This window comes from Pezoporus flaviventris, unplaced genomic scaffold (assembly GCF_033815535.1).
Source record: "Pezoporus flaviventris isolate CSIRO_AGI_PZ_B2104156 unplaced genomic scaffold, CSIRO_AGI_Pfla_v1 ptg000021l, whole genome shotgun sequence".
In the NCBI taxonomy this organism is placed as follows: domain Eukaryota; kingdom Metazoa; phylum Chordata; class Aves; order Psittaciformes; family Psittacidae; genus Pezoporus; species Pezoporus flaviventris.
In genome coordinates this window covers 2006303-2028756 of record NW_026892569.1, presented here as the reverse complement: position 1 = coordinate 2028756, position 22454 = coordinate 2006303, and the positions used below count along the sequence as shown (strand labels likewise).

Sequence of the window (22454 nt, the reverse complement as noted above, 5' to 3'; positions counted from 1 at the left end):
CAGATGCACTTGATTATCTAATAACCTGTTTTAAGAAGCCCATCGGGTCACAGGCTTGTAATTCTCTCATTTCTGTAGCCTTCTGCTAAGAATACGGCATTTATAGAAGGTGAAAGACTTAAAGGATATCAAATTTGTGTTAGAAAACAGAAGCAGGGAAAACTCTTAGTATATAGGGAGTTTCAGATAAAGACAAACATGTAGTTTGAGGGCTTCAGGAGTGCCTAATTTGAGACTAGAGTGAAGCAGAGATGCGAAGTCTCATAGTTTTGTTGTTTAAGTTAAAAGTGGTGAATTTGGAAGATAGGACGAGGCTAGTCTACGGTTTGGCAGGCAATAGGAAGCAGGGCTGGAGTAGGCTAGTTTGATAAACCTAAGACTGGAATAAAGCTAGAGACAGTAAAAAGATGAAAAAATATCAGCAAATGGCTTTTACATGTTTGAAGTGACCAAGGGAGAATTTTGGTTTAGGGGTTCAGAGCCTGATGTTCCTGCCATCAACCAGGCTTGGTTTCCTCCCATAGAGAAATACCATCACCCTTACTTTGCAGTCATATCTCACATAAGTACTGTGAGGGAAAATGTATTAGGGATGTCAGTATTTGCATATTATGCTAATAAACTTCCAGGTGGGAGATGCACCTCTGCTTTCTGTGGGATAGGTTCTTTCAGCTCAGTCTGCATTTGTGTGTCAATATAAACTTGGAGTGTAATGTGTGGATTTCTGCTGGCAGCAGATGAGAGATCAGCGCTCCAAGCTCTCGTCAGTGCTCCCTGTAGCCATTTCCCAAAGAGCTGCCTCCACCTGAAAGGTAGATTTGTGTGTTTGTGCAATTATACAGTATTTCTGTGGAATGAAGTGTTGTGTCTCTATTTTTATTTTCTATCCTTGAGTGATTTTTTTTTTCCTTGAAGTATCTGCTCTTTCTTTACATGAAATGAAGATTGTGCAAAACTGAATTTCTTTTCTAGCTTTCTTGGAAGTTATAGCTTTTGAGAACAACTGGAGTGCTGACTGGGGAGCCACATTAAAAGAGTGTTGTTGCCTTTTCCTTTGGAGACAACTTCACATCTGTGTTCTGAAGTTTTTTCAAAGCCTTCTGTTGACAAGGGAAGCAGAAAATACTGAACCTGCTAAATTCAGTTTTTAGTGTGCTGTCTTCCATAGTGTCACATAGGGGAGAGCAATGACTGTTTCCCTCAGTAACTCTTTCCAGTCTGTTCTTCACTCGGGATGAAGAAACTTCTTTGATGGGAAGCTATGACCAAACCCTCCAGTCTATGGGAGGTATTTAGCAAAACTGCTTGGGCATTGCTGGATGTTCAGGGATAACATAATTCAAATGCATTATGTTTTCAAGCCTGGAAGTCCAGGTTCAGTGCTGCTTGTGAGGCTAACGTACAATTACTTTAATCACCATCTCAAGCACGTGACTGTGGGATGAAATGCTGAAGTGGAGACCTCATAGCAGCCTTCCAGTATCTGAAGGGGGCCTATAAGGATGTTGGGGAGGGACTCTTCATTAGGGACTGTAGTGATAGGACAAGGGTAACGGGTTAAAACTTAAACAGGGGAAGTTTAGATTAGATATAAGGAGGAAGCTCCTTACTGTGAGGGTGGTGAGGTACTAGAATGGGTTGCCCAAGGAAGTTGTGAATGCCCCAGGCCACATTGGACAGAGCCTTGGGTGAGATGGTTCAGTGTGAGGTGTCCTTGCCCATGGCAGGGAGGGTTGGAATTCGATGATCTTAAGGTCCTTTCCAGCCCTAACTATTCTATGATTCTGTGAAAGTAAAACATTCTGAATTTGCCTGTTCCCTGGTTTAAGTCAAGATCTCTCTGCCAGTGCAAAATGTTTTAAGACATCGTCCACACAGTTGTTTCTGTTAGAAGCTGAAATTTCTGAAGGATTTGAGTAGGTACATGCTGCTGGCTTGATCTGCTAAGTAGAAATCCTACTGTAGAGTTTGTTTTTAACCAGTTGCCTGTTCCGTCTACCCAGAATTATTCAGGATCCAAAGCACGTGATGAGCATATGGGAGATGCCCTGTTTGAGTGAATATGTAACCAATGGGAGCAGCTCCAGCAGAAAGCAGTAATAGGCTTAGTTGTAAGTGCATTTGCTGGGACTGTGGGGGAAGAGTTAAAAAAAAATAGAAACGAGACTTCATCCAGAATCTCCCACGAGTGTCAAAAAACCCACCCTAGCTCAGTTCTGCACACAAGCATGACAGGGATTTGAAAAACACAACAAGCCCAAAACAAATGCAGTTCCAAAGGTTGTGTGACAGGCGTTTCGTAAGAAAACTCTCTTCTGCCTTGGCTCTCTGCCCTGTGTGCCCACATAATTTCAGGGATACTTTTGAGAAGTATAGACAAGAGCAGAGTTTTCAAAGTGAAAAACTGGAGGTTTTCTTTGTTTTCAGCTGCAAGAGATGGATTCGTGGGTGTCTAAAAAATATATAGCAGTGTTGGTGTTAGAGCGTTTCTTAACTTGTGCAAGTTGTTCTCCTAAACTTTCTATGACTGAAGTGGTGAGTTGAACAGTTACAGTAAATAGAGTAATATTTTGATTGGTATGAAACCTTTTATTTCTTCTTGATGTCTAATTAGCATAGCTCTGAATGTCAAATATTTATCCAGTGTTGTGTTTACTTCAGTGGGACTCCATCTGGCTCTGCCTTCCTTGGAGCTTATTCTTCTACATAGGAACTTGCCCATACTCAGAGCTGGTGCTGGATCCCAGTTGTTTCCATCAGATCTCTTGAACTGGGAGGGAGCTCTGTCCTCCAGCAAATCTGAGTGGAAGTATTGCTGTGCAAACTCACAGATGAACCAGTCTGTAACTCCTTCTGCTTTGTGAGCGTAACTCTGAAGTGCAGGCTGAGAAATGTCATACCAACTCCTTACTAAGAGCTGTTGATTGCTTGTGAGTGGTATGTATTTATTAAATGAAGCCGTAATATGCCTGTAGACTACCAGCAATGTATTTCCTTGGGACAAAATCTCCCATAACAAAAATGATAACAGCGTGTGGTATAGAAGCCTCTTGTGTTCTTGGAGACTTCAGTAGCAACTGCATTACAGACTTGAATAGAAGCATAGGGCAGTCCTCTGGTTGTGACTTCATCTTGAGTTATAATACAACCTACAACCCTTCAGTTAGGCAGTTATGCCTAATGCTTATCCTTAGGCCAAAATTTCAGACTCTTCTTGTGCCTCTCCTATCTGGGATACGATGGTAGTGTAAAAAAGCTTGTATTTCTTAGTATGCTTGCTGCATTATGGTGCTCACCTAATTCTAGTTTCATAAATGGATCTTCTGCATCTAATGTATGTTTTGTGTATATCCCATAGCCTGAGTGAGTGGGGGAAACTGAATCAAGCAGTGTAAAATCTGTGGAGTGTCTGATCAATTTGCTGCTTTTTGCATTGTGGTAATTTATTTTTAGTTTGCTGTCTTCAGAGACAGCTTTTTTCTCTGCAAAATAGTGTGCATAAGAATGAAATTCTGACTGAAAATATCAGTATAACTGATTTTCCATATGGATTTCTACTTTCAGGTATTGGAAATTTGACTGAAGCCTGTGTATCATGCATTGGAGAAGGTAACAGTTCTTTAATACTAATTTTATTTATAACATCATGTTAAATGTCAAAATCTTTGCATTGTTTGTTCCTTACACTGAGGAATCTGCTCCTTAGTTTCTCAGTATGCTCACAGTGGGTTTTGTTTGCCTTTTTTCAAAGAATATGTCTGAAGTCTGTATGTAAGTTCTCATGGTGAATATACCACGTTTGTGCAGTTTTACACTGGAAGATTTTATAGAAAACATAGAACAGCTTGCCCTCAGAAAATGTACCATCATTTAAAAGAATTGCATATATCTTAAAGAATGAATGTTTTATAAAAGGGTATTGACGTTCTTAGCAATAGTGAGGCATTTTTCTGGTTAGGCTCTTATTTTTCCTGTCAAGAGGTTTTCAGAATTCATGTTTAGTCATTGAATAATTGACTCCACAGTTGAATTAGCCAAACAAAACTGTGGCACTTCTGACACTCAAAACTTTCTTAATAGCATCTTAGCTTGAATGTCCAAAGGAATCAATGTTGTTGTTTGAGAGGTGGGTTATCTGTTGGTTTTGTCCTTTTTTTTTGTTGTTGTTGGGTGGTTTGCTTTTTTTTGACGTGTTTCTTGGGCTGTTTTTTCACTGTGTTGCTTTTGCCCTACCTCAAAACAGCCCTACAAGCTTGACTTCCAAATAGCCAGGCTCCATGGATAAAATTGCTGGCAAAGAGCAACATGCTTTTAAGTTGTGAACTATGTTATGTGATCTCCAAAAGAGAAGAAAACCTTTTCAGAGCTTACAGTGGGATAGCTAAAAAAATATAGTCTTCCTTCTTAGTTTTAGACATTGTTGCCCTCTCTGTTCAGGGAGATTACTGGTGCTTTCTGATCAAAATTTTGAATTTCTTGATTCTTCTTTTCCTTGGAGTAATTCAGAAGTTTCTCCTTAGTCCTGGGTGGTGTTTACAATGAAAACAGAATTACTGCTGTAGATCAAACAAACTATTCTCATTCAGCTTAGCCCTTCTGAAGTTTGCAAAGCATCTTTGTGTGAGGTTTTTCAAAGACAGTGTGATAAATTTTGTGATATATCACTTTGTAGTGGTCTGAAAGGAAAAGCTTATTTCTTAATATGAAAGATAACTTTGAATAATGGACTCTTCATCCCTTTGGACAGTGTTCCTAAATTAGCCTCAAAGCCCTTTCTGAGGTGAAATCTCATTTTCAGGTTCCCCATCGTGAAAAGGAGATACTGATACCCATTTCATTTGGAAAGTGTTTTCAGTCTGCTGATGAAAAGTACTTTTGAAGGGTTAGGCAACCTTGATTAATTGAACCTGAATAAGAAGTGCAGGATCAAATCTCAGGATATTGTTTTTATGCTGCAGGTTTGTGTTCTGCATTCCAAATCCTAAAACACCAGTTTGATAGCAAGTGTCAGCAACTTGAGAGTAGACAGCTATAGGCATACTCATAATGGCTTGCAAATGCTGACACCACCATAGACAGAAGAACGGAAATTGCTTTCTGTTTACAAAACAGCATAACTATTTGGTAAACACTTCTCATTAGCAAGAATGGGATAAGAATTTGTGTTAAATGCCTCACTTCTGTGATATAACCCCTGTGGCCTTGTAGAAAAGTGGTATTTAAAAAGAAAAAAAGAAGCTAAGCATGCATAAGTATACAGTGAATATGAGTGCTTGAAAGTTCAGTGATGCCATATGTAATGTTTAGGCCTGATAACAGCACCAGAAGCCAGAATCCTGTTCTTGTGGTGTATGGGGGGGGGGGGGGGGTGTATGGGAAACACACTTTAGGGAAGTGAGGGGTCATACGTGTTATACTTAAAAGAAGTGCACTTATGGATACTGCAAATTCTGGGTTCATCCACATTTCTGCATTATGGGAGGGAAGAATCTGCTAAGCACATTACTAAGCAGCATGTGGTCCTTCCTAAGCCATAAGCAAGGCATAGAGGAAGCAGAGTTTGGGGCTTTGCTTCCGGTCTGATGAAGAGAAACTAGCTGTTGTTTATCTAAGTGACTCGGTAACTACAGATTTAAAAAGAAACATTTGTGCATTGCAATAGTATAATTATAAAATCCTACTTTTATTACCTGTCAAGCTAATTAAAACAGCTATAGGCTAACAGTCATCTTAGCTTGTAGCATCTGTGCGTCGTATTCAACAACCAGGCTTGCAGTGTAATTTTAAGTGTAACTATTACCAGCAGAGACAGTGTGGAGTTGCAAAGAAATGTCCTTGCCTGTGTAGGAATACTGAGTGTGCTGGGCAGTAGCTTTAGGAAAGGAAATTATAATAAATATATTTTCCGCTTTACAGTCTGAATAGGAGTTAATTGCAGCATGGTTTGAAGCTCTAGGGCCTTTCTTGCTCCACTAGCATCCAGTACCAAAGTGGTAGCTCCCTGTTTGCTTGGTGTATGAATGTTTGTGTCTTTAGCTGTTGGCTACTTGAATCTGGAGAGCTGCCACTCATTCCAGGTGGAAATGTGCTCAGTTGGAAGTGCATGGGTCTGTGTGTAAGAGGATTACTTGGATATGGGTTTACTGCAAGTGACTTTTAGATCACTTCTTCAAAGACAGGAGTTGTCTCTGATCTTCTGGTGTCCCCTTGCTTCTCGAAATCCATACAAAATAACTGTCCTCCTTCACAGGCTATTTATTGCCAGCTATGTCTACCACTGTGTCCTCTTACTTTTTCCCTAATTCTCCTCTGAAGATCTGCTATGTCCTTTTCTCCTTTACTATCTCCTGGTTTCCTCCCATCGTGTTTTCTTTCTCCCCCTCCTCATCTTCTGTGCCTCTTTTCTAGCCCTCTCCTTGGATACTTGCTTCTCCTATGTTAGTTGGGTTTCTCATGCCACCAGTGCTCCCCTCTGCATTGAAACTCCAAACAGTTAAAACTGAATCAATTGTTCTATAGTAATTTGAAAAACTGAATAAGCAAAATTGCCATTTTACGGTGGATTTAGGTGGAGTCTTTCAAAAAAAGCATGAGCTGATTCTGCTCTCCTTGAAGGTGCACCTCAGAGATGGCTTGCTAATTTTACAGCGGAATGAAACGACAATTTTGGTACATATAACTTGGATTATAATTGATTGATGCAGGGACAGCATTTTGCTTGAGATTTTTTTTTCCTTATGTAACAGTAATATTTATGGTGGGGTACTCAGGACTTGACTCTTCATCATAAGAACATGATGAATACAAAAGCACCAATCAGGTACTTGAACAAAACTGACGATGAAGCTATGTTAAATGCCCTGGGCACCTGCCTGGATCTCTTCCTTGCAAGCAGGTTTTGGAAGATGAGCTGTTACCTGATACGCATCATTCCAGTGACAGCTTTCTCTTGCAAATGTGCAAAACTTTCAGGCTGTATTGTCTTTCAAAATGTGTTATCTGTGTTCCTGGAGTGGGTACATAGGGCCGAAAATAGGAGCAGTGCATATCTGGAAAGGCAACGATGTCGTTATTCACTAAAGCTGATGCAAAAAATATTTCTGCATGCAGCAAATCTGCCCTTCTGCACTTGTTTCATATTGTAAAGAGATTATCGTGGCCTTACAAGAAGGTTAAGATGTCATGACGTTTAATATACTCTGAAAATAGTCTTGTTAAAGGCACTGTTGCTTGTGATTGGTGATGCAGGTTATGATGGTAGTTCTAAATCTTGAGTTTGGGTGTGTGCAAATTGCTGTTTTCCAGCCTTTTCAAGTTTGCTAACTTTATCTTATAGTGCAGCACATATTTAGGGATTGCATATTGCATTAGCCTTTGATTAAGGGGAAAGTAACTTTGATAAAATGCCACTAAAAGTGGTTCTGTAGACTAGCTTGGAATAATTTATCAGTCATTTTTCATGACTGAGAGCATATTTTGGACATGAGGGTCACCCTTTGAGGATTAATTTTCTGAGATAAACAGCTAATGGCTGTTGGATGATTATGGTCAGAAGCAATTATTATGGTATACTGTTCATTACAACAATAAAGGGTCACTAAACTTAGTAAGTTTTGAGCCATCGCTTAAGTAGTAAGGTCAAGATGCACCAGCCTTGATTCAAAGGCATTATTGAGTGTTAGAATTGCTGACGTTTCACCGCCTGCTCTGGCAGTTTCTTTTGCCTGTTTTGCCCTTTTTTTTTTTCCTATTAACTGAACTTTCTGCACCCTTTAGGTGAAGGTGCCAGCTGGCAGTTTTATTGGAGTCTCCTGTAAATAGCAGAGTAAACATGTCTATTCCTGATATTGTGAAGAGCATTTCACAGCTGCCTTATGTTTATAGGTGGGTGTCACTGGCTGCTTCTTGCCCTCTGGGCTTGAGATTTCCTTTCTTCTGTCTCCTGTTTTTTTAATTTCTGCAGCCCTGAGGTCAGGTGAGCTTAAAGGTGTAGAGGAACAGAATATTGTGAGAACTACCGAGCTGCTAAACCATGGAGCCTTCTCATGGATGTAAAAGTGGTAGAGTCTGGACGCAAAAGGAGTATGTCTGAGATAAACTAGTTCTATTTAATAAAAAAGGGAGAACATTAAACAACAAAGATATAGGTAGCTGCTGTCAGAAGCGCTGCTTAAAAGGAATGAGAAACTGTCTTATGGAGGGATTAGTGTACTAAGAAATAAACTGCTGAATCACTGGAAACAAGCAAGCAATACAGAGTCTAGAGGCTCTGCAAAAAATAAAATGGCTCCTGTAATTCAATTAAAATCACAGTAGGATTTGCCATTTGAAATGGTACATCTGTCATCCTGTATCTCCTGGTGCCGGTGCCTCAAGGGATACTTAAGTGAGTGTAGAGCTCCTGGAAGAATGCTGGAGTGACAGTTCTGGAATGACACAATACTCCATTTACTCATAGGAGATGAATTTTCCGACACACCTATCGAGTTTGGACTGCTGCTTGATCTTCATGCATTTGACACTTTTTAGTAGACTGTTAATCTGAACTGAGAGTTGTAGTTTGTCCTACAAACTGGAAGCAGACCACTATATGCTCTCTTGGAGATTATAAATAATCGATTGCTAACAAGATAATGTTGAGGATACTTAAATTCAGTGAAACTTATTTAGCATTTTACAAGTATTGTTGATATAGGCTGGACTTCTAAAAAGCAACATTTTACCCCTTTCAGAATTTCTTCTTAGGAAGCAATTTAAGCTAGAACAGTTGCTCAATTTGCTAGAACACATGGGTTTAAAAGACTCGCTGCAGTACCTGTGCCAGTTTGAGTTATTTGAAAAAGCATATCATCCTTCTTGAAATTGAGGAACTATAAATTCATTCTGTAATCTTACCGTGAAAAGTAAATTTCAGACTCTCCCTGTCACTATATTCAATGTTTCATAGTTAACCAAGGCAAAGGTGTTGATAACCTACAAAGCCCTTTTCAGAGAGAGAATTTCTTCTGCCCAAGCATATTGATCAGAATCCAGCATCAAAATGAACATGCATTTCCTCAGGTGTGGAAGTGTCCTGGTTTTGGCAGTATTAATTTTCTTCTAGTAGCTGGTGTAGTTTGGATTTAGTGTGAGAATAGCATTGATAGCACACTGATGTTTTCAGTAGTTGCTAAGCAGTGCTGATATTAAGTCAAGGACTTTTCAGCTTCTTATGCCCTTCCAGCAAAGAGGCTGGAGGACATAAGAAACTGGGTGGGGACACAGCTGGGAAAGCTGACCCCAGTTGACCCAAGGCATATTGCATACCATAGGAGGGAAAGCTGGCTGGGGGCTGCTGCTTGGGGCCAGGCTGGGCATAGGTCAACAAGTAGTGAACAATTGTGTTGTGCATCCCTTGTTTTGTATATTCCAATTCTATTATTATTCCTTCTCTGTCCCATTAAACTGTCTTTATCTCAACCCACAAGTTTGAGTCTTCCAATTCTCTCACATGCCCTTCTGGGGGGGGAGTGAAGTGGCAGTTGTGTGGTGCTTGGTTGCTGGCTGGAGTTAAGCCATGACAGGAAGCCACAGAAGTCTCGAACCATGGTAGTGCCCTGTGTGATGTGGCAAAGTTAAAAGCAGAATCCTTGGGATTTTTGTAATTATAAATATTGGAAGTTATTCTCCTGGGCTTTAATATAAGAGAGAGAGAAGTTGAAGGCAGCCAACCTGAAGGTGTGGCACAAAAGAACAAAAGTTTTCACCTGAGAAGGTAAACCATAACTTTAGCAGCACTACAGGTGGCTGTAGTGAGCCTTCTCTCCCAAACTGTAGCACAATGACAGCACATGTAACAAGAATTAAATAGGTTTACAGAAAGGAAATCTGATTGAAATCAGGGATGCTCAGCTTGAGAACCATGTGTCTGGGAGCTTACAACCCAAAGCTTGGGCAGCGAGGTCATACCTGGCTGCTTTTAACTGCTTGGGCTATGGACCTTTAGGATTTGGGAGCTGCAAATCAAATGTGTTTAATATTTAATATTTAATAATTAAAAGTGATGCTTCTGACATGGGGGGGGCTGAGTGACAAGGGGCTTGTGTCATGAGTGACACCTGTGGTACAAGTTGGACAATGCCTGAAACACCCATAAAAGGAGCTCTGTCCTCAAGTGGAAGAGGAGAAATCAGGTTTGAAATGAGTATCAATTTTAGCCAGATTGAATTGTACCAGTTTCACTTGTTTTTCAGTTAAGTAGAAAGGTAAGCATTCCTACAGATAGAACACAAGGTACAGCAATGGTTGTGACCGTTACTAAAATGCCTTCTTAGCTATCAAATCTTGTGTTAATCACTTGAAATACCTTGAATATGCCCTTAGCGATTTTCAATAGCATCAATTAACATTTAGGAAATTAATTTCAGACTACTGGAATATTAAACATTTACTTTAGAAATGTAAATGAGGTGTACTGACTTGGCATCCTGCGTGCCCCTTAACCCAAATATTCATAAGGCAAAAAAACCTGAATTTGGCAGACAAAAGGTGTCTTTTGGTCCTGAAATGATGAAATATGAAATTATTGATGCCAGTTTTGATGCTGCACCAGTGTGCTAGAGTTCTTTGCTCAGATTCACGGTGCAAATTATAAAGTTTATTTTGAATTTTGATTTTTTTGTTTTTTTTTTTTACTTAGGATCACAGTAGCAGTTAGTACTTACTGAGAGGGAAAATAAGATCTTTTTGCTTAAGTCTTTGAACCTGATTTTTGTATTTCCTTATGCCATTCTAGGAAGAACATCTTTGCCCCCTTACTTGGCAACAAGTATTTTGTTTAAATTTCTCATAATCTTTCTCTTTTTAAATGATAAAACTTCATGTGTAACTTGTTGCAGGTTTTGCTTTCTTAGAGTAGTTGAGTTTAGAAAGGATCTGTAGAGAAGCTGTAGTGCAACTGCCCTGCTCAGTCTTCCAGTAAAACGTTATTTCAGTATTTACTGAGTGGAAGCTGTCCTCAGTAGACCACGTGGCATAAAGAAGGAATCAGAATATGACTAATTTCTTGTCTTTAGTATGTAAGTCCTTCTGGTCTGTTTTCATTACTTAGTTCCCTTTGCCACTTTTAAATGCTTTAGAAATTACTGCTTTAGTCTCCCAGCCACATGAAACAATTCCTTTCATCAGTTCTTTCCTGTAGTACTCTTACTATCAGATCTGTATTTTCCTTTGTACTTCTGACTGATTAGCAGTTATGAGCATGCCACCATGTATGTTAGTTGCTGATTACTGTAATGTACCTATTTCAGTAGGTTAACTGCTCAGTATTAGTCTTTCCTAAATATGGAGCTGTACAGCTAGTAAACTGTATTTCACACACTACTAAAGTTAATGGGAATTTGGATCACCTTTGTGGTGCCTTACTTCAGAGTAGTTCAAATAACTCTTATTTCCTTGTTTTCACTCTTAATCTTTGTTCCTCTCATTCCACAAGAATTATCACAGTTCTACTGTATCACCTGCTTTGATACATGAGACGTTATCTTCAGCACAGTCCTTGAAGTCTTCTCTTCTTCCACAGGAAGCAGAAGGAAAAAACTGTTTTCATGCTGAACATTTTCTTTGTTTTTTGTTTAGGTTTTGCACAGTCTGTTATCCTAGAATTAAAACACTCCTTCAGAGGCTGATGATTACAGCTTCCTCTCTTTTCCCCCTGCAAAATGTCATTATAGCATCTTTTTAGCTTTTTCTTGATGACTTCTTTCAAAAGGTGTGCAGTACTGTAGCTACAGTAGGCTGTGCGTTAGGTTATGCCACTTGAATTTGAGATTTAGCCTTCACCGCTGACAATCTCATAGTAGTAATTCTTTTTTTATATTGTTACAAGAATACATTGTTTGTAATTTATTTTTATACATAAAGATTTATACTTTCTGCTCTTTAGCATTCAAGCATCCTAAATGGCTTGCATGCTCTTAGAACAGATGTGAGCTAGTTCCAACCCAGCATAACCTTGCTCTAAGATCAGTAAATGTGTTCCTTGTTCCCACCAACACATATGAATACTCATCCTAGTTTTCTCTATTATTGTTTTTGCCTTATCATTGACTTCTGTTGTACTTCATTGTATACCATTTTATAGCTAGCTACAAGACAAGGGGGAATGGCTTTAAACTAACAGAGGGGAAATTTAGATTAGGTATTAGGAAGAAGTTCTTCTCTGTGAGGGTGGTGAGGCGCTGGCACAGGTTGCTTGGAGAAGCTATCCCTGGAAGTGTTCAAGGTCAGGTTGGACGGGGTTCTGAGCTACCTGGTCCAATGGAAGGTGTTCCTGCTCATGGCAGGGGGTGTGAACTGGATGAACTTTAAGGTCCCATCCAACCAAAACCATTCTGTGATATAGTTGCCACTTAATCTGCACAACGTTGGGGATGGATGTACTTAAATGCAGGCCCTGAAGTCTCAGCTACACATACAGAGGGGATCCTGGACTATATGTGTGAACTGTGTAACTAAAGCAGACAGGCTTTTGCCTATGGCACATGTAGTACCAATGGGTGTTGTCTTATTAAAATTAATCTGCTGGTTTTCACAATTAATTGAATTAGAGTGAACTTTGTATTTTTAGAGTATAAAGGATCTTTTTTATGAGGACTTCCGGTCATATTTGCCTTCTTAGAAACATGGACCTCAACTTGCTTTTCCAGCTGCAGACAGAGTCTGCAGCAGCTCAAAGTCATTGTGCAGCATTCCAAATAACTTCAGACAAGGGGTGCTCTGCTTCCGCCTTCAGTAGTGTTGCTCGGACCTGAAATTTATTTTGGTTTTGGACAACTGTAGGTCTGGACTAAGTCAGGGCATCCCCATTTTATGCTGTCTCTTTGTTACTGTCAGAACTCATTATTCACATTTGCCAGACAGTACATGTAGCGCACGTGCTAAGTAACTTTGCTTTTTGCACAATGATTCTCCCAAGGAGATGCTGTCATCTCTGCTGCATTTTCATTTCTTTGCTATTAGTGGTTTCTGCTGCTTGATGCAAATCACACATTGGCTGGTTACATGAGTCTGGCTCTGGTCAGGGATATGCAGGTCTTATGCTCTTGCAGGTTTGGGTTTGATCTTTATCCTTTGAGACCTTTTGTCCCCTCTTATACCCTGTGTTTACCATCTGCATTTCAATGATACATTTCAAGTATTTTTATAACCCCTTAAACTGTGTTTTCAACTTAGTTAATTGTACCAAGTTCACTGTCTGTAGTAATACACAAAGTGGTTGCGGTCTTTTTGTTCTTCTACAGCCCACAGCAGAAAAAATCATCAGTTTCCAGATGACTTTCATTTTCCTTCTTAACCCATTTTAATGTAATTCTGCATTCCAATGCTCTCTCAGTGCTAAAGCTTTTTATGCTGTGGTGTATTTTTAACTAATGATGTGTCACTGTACCAGCTTGGATTCTCTTGTATCTATTCTGTAAACAACTAAAGTCCCTTTTAAGGGGGAGGGCGAGGAAAAGAGACAGTGCCAAAGAGTTACGAGTTGTGTTCGTCTTCATGCAAACAAAACGGATCAGACTGGCCTAGGACCAAGTTAATTAAATGTTCCATTTAGTAGAAGATGTCAGTTTGGAATAGATAATGCTTTCCATCCGAAGTGCTTCGCTGGTAGAGAATAACATCTCTGTGTGAGCAAGCAGCGTCTGAATGTTACACAAATGTCAAAGCTCTCAGAAAAGTTTTAGGGCTGAGGCTTTGCTGGTGAATGTTATCTCCCAGCAGGATTTGCAGCTCCAACTCTTCCATTAAGAGGGGCAGCCTCAGCATAGTGCTCAGAGGGTTACAGGAGCCAGAAGGGCCAAAGCATCATGGAATCAAAGGCAAACTCAGTTATTCTTGTTAGTGGATTGCAGTGCCAGGTCCACAAGGAGCAGGAGAATATGTGGGTTTAGCGGACAAGAGTAGCTCTTACATTTGTATTTAATGAACTGAGATTTGTGACATACAATGAAGAAAGAAGATTAAATCTTCTGGAATTAGGTTTGACAAAAAATTTGGGGAAAATGACTTCCCCAAAGAAAAACAATACATTGACAAGAAGACTTTTTTCTTAGCCAGTTTGGGGGGCAGGGAGAGAGGAAGAGGAGGAGACTGGAATGCTTTCCTATTCATAATTTTCTGCAGTAGTTGAATATATTTGTAGCTTCTGAAACTTAATCTCGATATACTTACCTGGAATATGTGTTCTTAGGTTGCAGAAATGTTATTTCACCTACTATAGATTAGGTAACTTTAATAACCATTTACTGATGTAATACTGCCCTCTGCTTAAAGAATTCCAAACTTCATTGCCTAGTTGTACACTTAAAACAAAATATACCTGAACTAAAAGTGTGTGTATTTTTATCCAGGATTTTGGATCATTTTAATTTGGAAGACTAGATGCCTGGTATTTGTGGGATGCAAAATGTGAGCACTGACTAGATCAACTATATTGCAGGTGGATCCTGTTACTCATCTGGTGTTGTGGGGTTCTTCTCATGGCTATAAAAATAATTTGAAGTTTTTTGTTGTTCTGCTCTAAAATGTTTTTGTAATTTTTAGGGTTTTTTTATATGAGAGTCTTGCCTAGAGAGGCTGTTAGATGAAAGAATGAGGCTAATTTGCCTACCAGTGAAAATCAAAAGTGGCTCATTTTGATTCATTGCTTGAAATATGATTATAAAAAAAAAATTCGCTTGTTATCTGAACAGACTTAGTGCATTTGATTCTGCCGCTGTCCATCAGGCATGTTGGTTTTGATTGTAGCCACTTGTAAGCATATTTCATGTGGGACAACAGTATCTTTACCATTTTCAGAGAGCGTGTAGAGAAGCAGTCCCCCATTTCACTTGTCTTTTTTTCTTTCAGCTTGTGATCCACTTCATAGACAAAACTTGTTTGACAGTGATCTTGTAGATTATCTACATAGCAATGGATTTATCCCATAAATATTTTTGTTTAGTTTTAACTGTGCAAACCAGAGTCCTAATAATTTAGCCCAGAATTTGGCCAGTGTGATGCTGTACTTTGTGCCCTCCGTGGGGCCCTCTGCACTGGGGGCAGCCAAAACTTGAAGTGACAAAATACGTGGGAAATACCTGAAGTAGTTTACAAATGCAGATAGGTTGATAAAGAATCAACACAGCACACCGGCAGGATTTCTGGTTCCCAACTTCAGTGAGAAATATCAGAGGCGCAAACGTGATCACTACTTGTCTTGTGGGTTTTTTCTCCCAGTTCACCATGTCGCTTCTCACTTTTCTTGATAGAGCCTCAGCTTGCAAGCACTCAGGCATGTCTTAGCCTTAACCAAAGAATTAAGCCATCTGGGCTGGAAGAGATTAAAATATTAACAAGAGTATAATGAAGATACAGAGTCTCTGACAGCTGTCTGCTGCTAACAAAAGTATAACCTCATGCTGGCTGAGGTGAAGGGGGTTGTTCCATGCAAGAGGGGGGTAAGCTCATGGAGCCCCCACCATGGGTTTCTGCTTCCTCCTGTCTCACGAGGTTCAGGGGACCTCCCTGAACTGTTGTGCAGCATGCAGACATACTGTGCATTCAGCTGATGTAAATCCATGTCACACTATTAGCTGTGATAGAGTGACGTTGATCTGTCCAAACTGATCATCTGACCCATGTTCTGCCAGTGGTGTTGAGTGGGAGAGAAAAAGCCAATTGCAGAATTCCCTTCTCAAAGAGTGATGTTAGTAATACAAAGTGACAGAGTTAAAACTCTGCATTTAATATAAATATTAGATGTGATATATTCTGCTTTATTAAGAAAATCTGTTTGGCATTCTGTTGCAGAAGAACTAATTGGGTCTGTAGTGAGTGCATAAATTAGGGTTGCCTTATGCAGCACCACTAATTTATGCACACTGAGGTTTGAAAATGTTCTAGGCATCTTTAGGAAAGATGTGCAGTTTTAGTAAGTTTAAAAAATGGCAAAATGACTAAAGAATGTATATGAATCTTCCTTCCAAAGCCTACATGTGCTGTTGTGCAATAGGTAAAATACTAGGCAATAGGTAAGGTATGTGAGATACATTTATCAGACCTGACCAGATAATTCACAACTTGTAATTATTGGGCTAATTTAGCATGATTTCCTTATAACAAAATGTGAGATGATTAATACCTTAAATTTTCACATGAATCAGTGAACATTTGTCTCCATGAAGATATGGAGGAAAGCACTAACACATGAAAAGGTATGGGCAAGTGTTGTGTTGTAATTTTTTTTCTAATTATAATAATGGAGAAATAGTCCCTGAATTACACAGCAGCCTTTTGTCTTCACTGAAATTAGATGTGTACCCAATGCTTCTGGAATCCTGAAACATGAGAAGAGATGGAAGGTCAGTGGCTCATTTCTGCAACAAGCCAGGATAAGAAACCCCAGTTCATACTTTCATAAGTAAGAAGCAGAGATGTGGCAAAGGGATTGGCAAATATTGCAAGCTTGGTATATTATTTTAACAAAGTACATGTATCAATTAGTAGCATTCTCTAATAGAGAAAGTTGGTGTTTTCTAGACCTCTAATCCACTGGAATTGCAGAAGGCCTTAGAGTTTAGCATGCAGGAATAAATATATATAAGATAGGGCTTTAGTTGCATGAGGATATACATGTCTCTGTCTTTGGGTTGAGCACAGGGTGAATAGCCACTGTCAGGAATGCCTTCAGAACAGGCATTTGTAATGGCAGTATAAGGTCCTGCCTTTTTATGGCACCTGCAGTGCTTTACAAGACTGTTCTGAAGGAATGGCATCTCTTTGGCAGCAGGCTGTATGGGGAAATTGGCTGAGAAGTGCTTATAACTTGACTGGGTTTCAGTCAGAGATGCCTTGTAGTACAGAAAACACGGAATTTAAGTGTACTATGTATGTGATAAGGATTGTGTTAATGGAGACCGGAGCCAAAAGATTTCTTTATTTCCATTTAAATGGTATGAAATGTTGCTTTTGGATATTCTAATTTTGTCCATCTTGAGAGGGGTCTGGTGCCTTTAAAGCAGGCTGCATTCTCTTCCTGGGAGCTAGATGTCTATTCTCACCTCTATGTACTGTTCCATATGCATTAAAAGATTAGATAATATAGCCAAACTGGAAACCCAAGCTTACTAGTTCTCAGGAGAGTGGTCTGATGACATTGCAGTGGCAGCAAGTGCTGTAATCCGGCAGTAGTATGTGATCCAGACCAGTTAACTTCTTACTTGAAGCCTGCCTGGGTCACATCAGCAGGAAGGAATGGAATAATTTAATATTGGACGTTCCTCTGAATTGTGCTAGTGGAAACAGTAATGCCTTTGGAGCAGAATGGCTCAGGGTCACCTGAGCTTGTTGGAAGATTTCCCATCTTGACTTTATAAAGTCTCAGCTAGCATGGTTCTCCTGCCAGCATCTTTGAAGGGAGACAACAGTGATTGTTGTTCACCTAAAAGAACCTTTACTGGTTAGAAACTTCTTGAAAATTGGGAGTTCAGTCCAAGCAAGATGCAAAGACTGCCAAGTCTGCAGTCTCAGTGGGGTTTAGCTCTGGATACACCAGCTCTTGAGCATAGCAATATGTGAAGCAGTTTTTCTGCCCAGAAACAATGTTGTAGATGTATTTGGAGCTTCAGCATTAAGTTTTGGTTATTTACCTTCAAGGCAAGCTCTTCATTAGATTGAAGTTTTAAGAATCTAAACTGGGGAGTTAAGTACTTCCATCATACATGGAACATCTTTCAAGAAGTAGATGCCTTAGGTTTACAAAGGTGTTCTCAGTATATAATAATCATGCTGTGTCTAGAATACACCCCTTAATTACAACAAAGGAGCTTGGGAGGAATGAAATAAATACACCTATAAAATGAGTAAGGTTTCCATTTAATCAATAGTCATGTCGGCAGTGATTGCAAAAAAACCTTCAGTACACCATTTTAATCAGAGATGTTTTTCCTGGCATGGGGGTGGAAAATATACTGATTAATTAATTTCTATTCCTGGAATGAGACAGCCTCCCAGCAGAGCTAATCTGAACAGCTTGGTGACATGGCAATATGCAGTAAAAATGTAAGTGGTCCCTGAGCTGATGTCGTCAGACCCCAGGCAAAACCCATAGCCAGTACTAAAGCTGATTAATCAGTAGGTCTAGTCCAAATGAACAAGTGGCAAAACTTAAGCACTGGGGAACCTGGTGGTGCTTTTGATGCATTTGGTTTATTGAACAATTTTTGCCTGCCTGGGAACTGGTTTATGACTTTTTCCAGAAGTATGTTTTATGTTAGGACTGTTTTAGAGTAAAGAGCTTTCCATTTTGATTTGCATGTCAGACTGGTTCCTGCAGTCTGTCCTTGCTCAGTAAGAAGGATGCGGGTTTGGTGTGCACGTGGGGATGGAGACTGTCCCAGATGAGACGGGGAAAGGTAACTGTCTGCTTTCTAGGAGGTACTGATGTACTAGTTGCATGCAATTAGGAATGTTAAGAAGGGCATTATTGTGCTAATTATTATGCCTAATTATGGAAAAATAGAAAACTTCACAACCACTTTCTGCCAGACAGAACTCACAAGATTTCCAGAGACTAAATACATTCATTAATCTACTGTCCTTGTTTAAATATAAGAATGCACTAGGAATATTTTCTGTTCCATGGGAAAAAGTGGAGGAAATAAAAAGTATGGAACCTTTCTAGTGAAGCAACCTATTTAAGTAAGTAAAACTAAACTAAAAATAATTGCCAAAATACTGTTTTCTGTGATCCAGTTGCTGAAACAGCCCAGCAAGGAAGCTATAGGAAAACAGGATATAAATTGGACCATGGGAGGAGAATGAAATGGGGCAGAGAAGACAAATATTTGGATTTGGTGACAAAACTGGCTTATCATGAAACTCTTGGGTAAAGAAGGGTGGGCTGGTAAGGACTCTGACTTCTAAGGGGAAGAAGGAAGTTGTCTAGGAAGGGGAGAGGAGCTACCTGGGATACAGCACGATCCTCCTCGATGCGTTTATTGTTCTTAATGCAGTTGAGTATTTTCTATGCTAGTTGAGTGGACTGTGAAAGTTTTACCTTTTTATAAGTCTTATCTCTGTTATTACCAGAAGTAGTTTACATCTTCTTTCACATTCCACACTGGCAAGGTTGTGACTGTGCAGTGCCACACTTGCTGTGTCAAGAGGAGAAGCATGAGAGGCTTGGTTCAGAAAGGGGGGGTCTTCTCCTCCATGAACTAAGTCCCCCATTCCATGACCATGTGGAATTAATAAACAACCCTGTACCACTTGCAGTATCCCACAGAGAAATTCCTCCAGCACTATGTCAATCTTGTGTTGAGAGGTGGCCAGTTTCACAGTGTCAGGGCTAGAAACAGTTGAGAAGCAACTCGGAGGAGTACCCACAGAGTATCCTTCAGGGGTCCAGACATGGATCTGTGGTGTGTAAAAATAGTTAAGAACCTCTGGAGTTTGATCCTGATGCTTTAAGCTGCTCTGACTCCACAGGAGTAAATGGGCTTATATGGAGTCATACTGGTAAAGTGCACATGCCTAAAAGCTTTGGTGGGTGTTCATATGCAAACATAATCGGCTTCTAAAATCATCCTAAAACAGCTCAGTGGTTTATTGCAACCAATAAAATTAATTGCAGTAACATTCTGTGCGACTGGTTTATATGCTGAGGATTTTAGGTGGCCAAATGTGAACGTATGAAGTCATGGTTTTAGAAATGGTTTTATTGGACAGTTGCAATTTGCTCTTAGTTCATTAAAATTGGTAGATGGATGTTATGATCCATTGAGAGTGATATGAACTGTTAAGAACTTTCAGTATGGGATTTGTTTATTACAAACTGTAAGTCAACTTCCTTTTATTGCTGCTGTGTATGTGACAGTTTGCATCGCTATCAGCCTGTGAACTAAGTTAGATCCTTAAATTCTTTTTCTCAAAGTTTATTTGCACAAGAGGGTGAGAATTCCAGCCCAGCTGTACTGCTTCAATGAGGTACAATAGTCGGATCATTCACTTGATGGGAACTTTGAATGGTATAATTCAAGTATGAACAATTTGAACTTCGAGAAGTAACATCGAACAGTTAAGCAAGCTACTTTGGATATAACTTTACCCGTTTGCACCCCTTTCAGCCCTGTCACAATTGCTTGTTTCTAAGAAATCACTGCTGTGTGTTACAGATAAATCACACAGTCAAGAATATCTTGTGCACCAGCCATCTCAGAAGTTTAGCACTCCAATCAGCTGACTCAAATATTCATTGTGAAAGCAAACCCCTGCTGATTGTAATGAGAATTTTGTCTGCATAAAGCTTTTGTGACTGGGGCTCAAGTGGTACTTCAGACTTCTGAAGAATGTTTCAGAATCTTTGCTCTAAGATAATCTTTCCTAAAAATAATAAAAATTGCTCTTAGAACCTCATTCAAAGATGGTGGTATTTTTCCACTGGAACAAATGGGCTTTGAATCGAGACATGAAACTTGTGTTCCAAGTTTTCTTAAGATAAATATATCTTTGCATCCAGCTCTACCACATATCAGATGTACAAATAGCCTTTGGATCATGCAGGGTTAATTAGGATAGTCATGCTATGGTTGGGTTACTTAGACAATCTAAAAACCCCTTGAAAGCCATTCAAAAAAAGTACAGTTTGCAGTATGCTTGGTTGCTTCTCATTCAGTCTGGTGGCAAAATGTTACACAGAAAGGGAGATGGCCCAGAAGCTGCCAAGAAAAGTTTGTGGAATCTCCAGTCTCTTTTTTTTCCTGTTTTGTTTTGGTTTTTCTTTGTATCAAAAAGGCTTGGAATAAAATGTAACCTTTTTTTTGACAGCTCTGCAAATTTTCTGGGAGCTATTCTGGAGAAAAATCTACACATCTTTATTATTTTGTTAGTTATCACTAAATCAGTGTATTCCTCAAGATGAAGGGTGAACACCAGAGAAAAGATACAAAATGCTCATGATACGAATTATATTAAAGCTAATTGGAGATTGGGAATACAGATGGAGGAAATCAAGAAAGCTAAAAAATTGAGGTTTTTGTATAGCTCGTGACCCCAATAAAGTTTAAGGTGTGCTGATGTGCTGGAGTGACCACTGGAGCTCTCTCATCCACACATCCGTGGTACAGAGGTGTAACTAATTATAATACTGTGTTAGGACATGCGGTAATGGTGGTAATTGTATGTAACAGCAGTCTCTCTCTTAGTTTGAAAAAGGAAACTGCTGAGATGTACTCTGTCTTGCAAGGTTTTTCAAATGAAGTGAAGCTTTTTGCAGTCCTGAACACATGTTTATGTAATAATAAAATAGATTTTGCTAAACACTTTTACCATCAAATTGAGTAGAAGCAGCAACTTTATCATGGAGCTGCACAGTTTGAGATTAAATGGAATAGAAAATCAAAGTAACTATTCTTAACCTGATGGAACTCCAGTAAGACACGAAACTTCTGTTTTTTAGGTTCTCAGGTGCTGTTTATCCTGAAGAATGGGCCATCAATCCTGTAATTTGAAATTTGCTGGATTTAACTGGTGGAATTTGAAGTAGGTTTTCCATTCATTTTAACTGGATTGTGAATGGTGGCAGACTGTAATTAGTTTGACACAAATTCATTGAAGAACTGTGCCACAGTACAAAGGATCAGTGAATGAGAACCTGAAATATTGAGCTCTGATAGCAAAGGGTGTTACTAATAACCAGTTGTTAATGAGTTTTCTCCAAAGGAAAGGTTATGCAAGTTGAGTAGAGGCACTTGTGTTGGCAGACTATTGGCTAAACACAAACAAAAGCATGTAATAAACAAAAACATAGACTAAATCTGATGCTAGAAAACACAAAATTAATGAATCTAGTTGTTTACTGGTTTTGCAAGGATATAGAAGCATTCCGAACATGATACCTAATTGCAAAACCCCAGGTTTGCTTGTTTGATATCTTACAATTTTTCCTTTTCGCAGTTATTGTTTTCACTGTTTGGTTAAATCTTGATTCAGTAATGATGCGTTCCTTAAAATTGCTTAGAATTAGTGAAAACAAGTAACTTTGAGGTTTGGAACAATCCCAAAGTTGATGAAAGGGCAATGGGATTTGTACCATATGTCTTTGTTTAGGTACTTAATAGGATGACAAATGCTGAAGGGTTGTTTATAATGCAACAACACTGAAGGTGTAAATTATGGGGCACGAGTATATTTTTGTAATTTTTTTACCATTGGTAGTATAACAGAATTATAATTTGACCAGTTTTCTAAGTTCTTGATGTGATTTGTTATCAGTTCTTTCAGTCATTACATATTTGCTATTTTTTGAAAGCATTTAGAAGTCACTTTAATCCTTTGTTTTCTGGAAAAAAAACAAGGTCTAATATTTTTCAATATTTAAATATCTGGAGATTTTATTAAATAAATGTAATTGCACATTGATTAAACAGTAGTAAATC

At 39.1% G+C, this 22454-nt stretch overlaps 1 protein-coding gene across 3 annotated transcripts in view; it reads left to right on the top strand.

The window, feature by feature from the left end:
• The window catches only part of LOC133270495 (contactin-4), a 338999-nt gene that overhangs the window by 35608 nt on the left and 280937 nt on the right, over window positions 1–22454 (top strand). For all 3 annotated transcript variants that reach the window (XM_061455704.1, XM_061455701.1, XM_061455702.1), the window contains exon 2: window positions 3565–3609. The gene's annotated coding sequence lies outside the window, so the exon portion shown is untranslated. The remainder of the gene's footprint in view (window positions 1–3564; window positions 3610–22454) is intronic.